At 39.9% G+C, this 5,356-nt stretch overlaps 1 protein-coding gene across 2 annotated transcripts in view; it reads left to right on the top strand.

Annotated features, from left to right (window-relative positions):
- Window positions 1–254: 254 nt before the first annotated feature.
- sema4ba (sema domain, immunoglobulin domain (Ig), transmembrane domain (TM) and short cytoplasmic domain, (semaphorin) 4Ba) overlaps window positions 255–5,356 on the top strand; it is a 64,341-nt gene continuing 59,239 nt past the window's right edge. For both annotated transcript variants that reach the window (XM_053885847.1, XM_053885846.1), the window contains exons 1-2: window positions 255–394; window positions 717–868. The gene's annotated coding sequence lies outside the window, so the exon portion shown is untranslated. The remainder of the gene's footprint in view (window positions 395–716; window positions 869–5,356) is intronic.

Here is a 5,356-nt window from a genome sequence, read left to right as displayed (position 1 = left end):
TGGTGCATTAAAGTTTCATTTTTGCATATATTTGTTAGGTCACAAATGACTTTAAAGGGGTTTCTTTTTTTAAATTATCAAACGTCTGACTTTAATGTCTTTACTCAAAGCGTTAAAAAAAACAATACACGTCATCGAACTGTTTGGTCATAGATGATATGAATACCATGCTTTATGATGATCGATTTATTGAGTGAAAAATTTTGATCTGTGTGACTGAGATCAAAAATAAAAGCATGTTGAACACACGGAAGGAGCCAACATGGCGGCACCTTCTGTGAATCTACTGAAGGAAATTGTTTTCCAAACAATATCCGCAGTGGCTTGTGGATGAAAACCATTTGAAGAATTGGTGGCATTGGAAAAAGCAATACTGCGAATTGAAGCAAAAATAGTCAGTTAAATATGTATCCTTATTCAGACACTTTTTATTTTAAGTTTATACATGTGCAAGTTTAAACACACGATCCTCCCGTTTTTGTTTAAACTCTGTATTGTCTGTAAAGTAGTTTGTGAACAGTGTTATATCGATTTACTTAATGATGACATTTATGCCACAAAATTTTATAGTCGTTTATTTGATCAACTGTTGCTGTTTAAGGATCGATTATTATGATGGAATTGATGCGCGCTAAATGAAAAAAAAAAATTAGTTAAGTTAAATATGTCAAGATCGTGATATATCGACTGACCTAACTGAACCTAGTTTTTTTTAGTGATGGAGAAATACCTTCTTGAAAGACCATCAAGCAAAGAGCCACACTGCGTCTGGTCTTATTGACGTCACATCCGCTCATAATACTTGCTGCACTATTTTTGTCTTCAGCGAGTTGGATGGAAAAGCGTCGAATTACCCAAAAACAATGTGGTAGGTTTGTTTGAATTTATTTGCACCAACCGTGTGGTTTGTCTTGCTCTAGAAAGTAAATGAAATAACTACATTTGTGAGCCACACAGTCGCGAGTAGCACGTTCAACTCCAGCTATTTGCGAAATGCAAACTGGCTTTAAAATAGCTACCAATAGTCCTTTAAAGTCGTTCGTATATCACAAGGAATTTTAACCCGTCTAAAGCCATCACATTTTTTTCTACACTACTCGAAAATACCGATACAGTGTACCGTTTGTTTTCAGTCACGAAACACGAACCGCAAACTGCTGACGTGACTAAACAATTTATTTCATTTAGACGACTTTGCTGAAGTTGAATTAGTGTGTCTACTTTTTATTTGACTTGCATAAAGAATACCAGCAGCTCAACAATCATCTGTCTCCTCACTTTCATATATCATATTATCGATATTCGATATTAATAAGTTGCATAATTTTCCAATATTTGTCTGCCACTTAGAGCTTAGATAATCATTAATAAACCATGAAGAACGTCTTACAGTTATGTTGTGACGCTTACTTCTTATGGCCACTAGAGAGAGCCAAACAATAAATCTGAGTCTGAAGGTTCTTCTTTTGGCCCTCTTCACAGATTACTGAAATCAAAGCAAATTATTAGGAAAAAAATAGTCATTTGTTGACTAAAACTAACGAATGTGGAAGACGATGTGAAAGAATGCAAGCATTCCTAATTTCATGTGTTTTTCCAGCACTTTTTGCTGACCTTCTGGTCCCTGACTGCCCCATGCTAAATGTTTCTCCTGTATTTTAAGCTTCATTGTAACTTTCTTATTCCATAACCTGCTCAATCCTTTTCCTCTAAACAACCAGAATGGTGAGGCACATGAGGAAAATGAAATTATGCTGTTGAGCGATGTACTTAAATAGCTCAGTGTTTGCCAAACATGTTGCACAGTGGTACCTCGGTTTTCGGAAAATCGGAGAACTTTGAGATTTTTTTGCTTCGGATTTCGAACGAAAACCCAGCACTCGAACGTGCCGGAAAAAACAACATGCGCGGACCGATCAGCTGACCCACGACGCGCTTTGTTATTGTGTATAACGCAGCCTCTGTGTGCAGACGTGTCCCGTTAGCTACATTTACTGACTGTTTTTTCTTCATATTGAGGTTTAAAACCTTTCCTGTCTCTGCACTGGACCGTGGTAGAGTGTCACAGGGGAGGTGCTCGCTCTCCACACTCCAGGGTTTGATGTCCTGTTGTGGGCTGGAGCTGGGACAGGGATGAGGCGAGTCTGGGACAGAGCGTGACTTGGTTTATGACTTTGTCACAGCCAAACTGCACAGAAGCGCACATTCAGAGCTGGACACGCACCGGGCACCTCTTCACTTCTGGAGAGACGTCACTCACTCGGCAACCCCTCCCACATGCAGCGGCCACACACATAGAGGAACAGCGCACCTGCAGCAGACACTCCACATTCACTCCTACAAAAGCCTATTTTAAGGCTTGGAACGCATTATTTCGTTTTCCATTCATTGTAATGGGAAAAATCGATTCAGATTTCGAACAAGTCGCTTCTTGAACAGCCTTCGAGAACCGAGGTACCACTGTACTTAGTTTTCCAAACAGAACTCACTCCATATTTCTTGCTGTTTTGGACCAATCCCCTGTAGGCTTTTCCTCTGGAAAGCGCCGTCTGGAGATTACATTACCCCGTGTTGTGGCATGGCCTGCAGCAGCCGGCTGTACAGGTGCAGACCTGTCAGGACCGTGACCGTGTTGTTGATTTAGCTTGTTCTTAGAAGAACAAGCGCATGCAGGACTAAATGCTGTGATTTACAATGATGGTGTCAGGGAGGGCTTTCCTCTTACAACACACTTGGGGGCAATTTGCTCATAAACCCACCTGCTGGAGAATAAGTTGTCGAGGCAGTTGGTCCATTTTCACACTTGCTGGGTTGTTGATGTTTTCACTGCTGTGTTGGCTTTGGAAACAGACACAGTTGTTTGAATGAACTTGATTGCGGCCGAACCTTGAAGCAACAATCTGTTAGGGATGTGGAGTAGGGATGGCAGTCAATGTTATACATGCGATTTCTCAAGATACACAGTACAGCTTCAGAACATCCAGCCTTCAACATCATGTTCTACAAGTAATTTTATTTTGCACAAAGGAACAGATGTCTACAAACTGAACTTAGTGGTACCACTAACTAACTACTTTTTCAGCAAAACTGGACACGGTGTTCTACTCATGGAATCAGTTTTCTCAGTTCAGTCAAGGAATGTGTGAATGATGCACCGACTATATTGTTACTGCATGGGCATGGAGTAAATCCCTGTTGACTGTACTACTACGAACCACGCGTGATGTGACATCAAAAGTCAAAGTGGTAATTTTCCAGGCTGGATCCATTGTTGCATGAAACTAGATGTTTCATCTGTAGTAAAATTGTCTTTTTAAGACATGAATTGAAGTGTAATTTAATATTGAAGAAAAAAAAGCAAAAACAAAAATAATAATGCAGACCAACATGTATATAATGCGAAATTAATTGAAGAATGAAACGCTATTAGCATTATATAGAACTTCAAATCGGCCTGTAGCTATTAAAAGTTACCCCTACAACATGTGTACTTAGCTAATCGGTAGTTTCTTTATCCTATGTTAAGTCAGCCAGAGTATGTGACTGTGTGTGTGGGGCATTGTAAAGCCCCTTCATGTCACTGTAACCTGATTTCTAGCACGCTCACGACTGACTTCATGACTTGTCTTTACCGGCCTGATTCAATCGAGCACCTGCTTGTTTGTAGTTCTGGGAAAAGAAGTATATGACCAAGCGTGTGTGTGTCAGTATTTAAAGTGACGTCAAACTGATGAAGAGTATGAGCTAACTGTGCTGATTCAGAGTCTGATGCCGTTTGTGTTCTTGCGGAAATGTGCGCATAGAGTATTGTTTTATGTGTATTGTAGTTGAGATATCGCCTTGTTTACATAGTCATGATAAAAAAAAAAGATCTGTGGCATAACCTAGCAACAACATCTTTTTTTTTAACTGTTTTTATACCAACAGTTAATGCTTGACAGACTAAAGTACCCACTAAACTGTAGGGCTGTGTATCGACATGCGTCTTGCCATACGATTCGTATCCCGATTTGCGATACAGGAGTGGTGATGCTATACATTGCAACATATTGCGATAGTGTGTAATTTAGGTTATGCTATTATGTGTGTAAAAACAAGTTTATTGTCATGTACTCAGTCCAGTCAGATGTAACACAAAAGCAGCAGCATATCCAGGTATATATATTTTCTTACACCCCGACTTAACTGTGTGGTAAATACAGGTACTTAAGCTTCTGCTTCTCAACAGGAACCTTATTTATGATATGCAGTTTAAATCTGTCTTCAGAACAAAAGAGCCCACAGTTACCAGAGCTACACTATTGGTCATCACTGCATACCAACTGGCAAAGAATGTTTCAGATTCATGTATTCAGACACACCTTAAGCATGAATAAGGACTGAATAATAAAGGGATTATATTTCTGATATCATTCTTAGAGCTATAGCAGTGGCACACACATTTTTTTCTCCTGAATTAAAAGACAGACAATCTACTTTCTCACCTGTTTTTACAACTATGACACATTGAAGTGAGTACTTTCATGCCTAAACTGGAGAAAACCAGACTCGCCTCATGAAGCAGTCTAGTTGAATAATGAGTTCGGGAGAAAGATCCACATTCGGGGGCGTGTCTGTATAGCAGTATCTTTATTTCCTCGATTCTTGTGATTTAATGCCTGCAACTGTGTGAAACAGAGCCGCTCAAATAAAGCCTGGCTTCCAGTGCATTCTTTATCGCTTGCATAAGAAGTCTTTTGGTGCTACAAAGTAGTTTTTGGGGCCAAAAACATTGGGTCCAGGAAGGAACTCTTAACCTAGTACATTTATCTACTTTCATTTGCTTTGGACTGTCCAAGTTTTGCTGAACCTCGTCCAAGCTAAAACTATTCTGTTTGATCTCAATACTCTTGAGTAACTGGATATGTGTTGAAACTGAAGGCAAATATCTCAAAGTCTCTTGCATTTTGGCTTTACTTTGTACTCAGAATCTGACTGAAACTCTTTCCAAAGGCGCCTTCAGGCTCCTGATAGTCAATAGACCCCGGTGCTGCTGAGTGTGCACTTTTGCTGGAGGCCTAATTCTGGGCTTTGATAACCTTTTCATTCACTCCTATGAGTTATCGCTTTCATTTTGTCATGTGTGATTTCTAAATACAACCCGTCTTTGCATTTTACTGCCTTGTGTTCTTTAAGCTGCCACCTGCCTGAGACACGTAGCTTTATATGATTTTTTCACTCTTGTTATAGCCTGAGGATGGGAGAAGAAAGGATGGTTTGAGTGAATACTTCTCGTGCTCCGACTGTCTCCTTGATATTCGACCCAGGTCTTATAACCCCCTCACATCACTGCAGTTCTCTGGCTAGTATATGTGAA

The sequence above is a fragment of the Synchiropus splendidus genome, chromosome 14 (assembly GCF_027744825.2).
Source record: "Synchiropus splendidus isolate RoL2022-P1 chromosome 14, RoL_Sspl_1.0, whole genome shotgun sequence".
Classification (NCBI taxonomy): Eukaryota; Metazoa; Chordata; class Actinopteri; order Syngnathiformes; family Callionymidae; genus Synchiropus; species Synchiropus splendidus.
The sequence above is the reverse complement of the archived record's forward strand: the minus strand, read 5'-3'. Positions and strand labels throughout refer to the sequence as shown.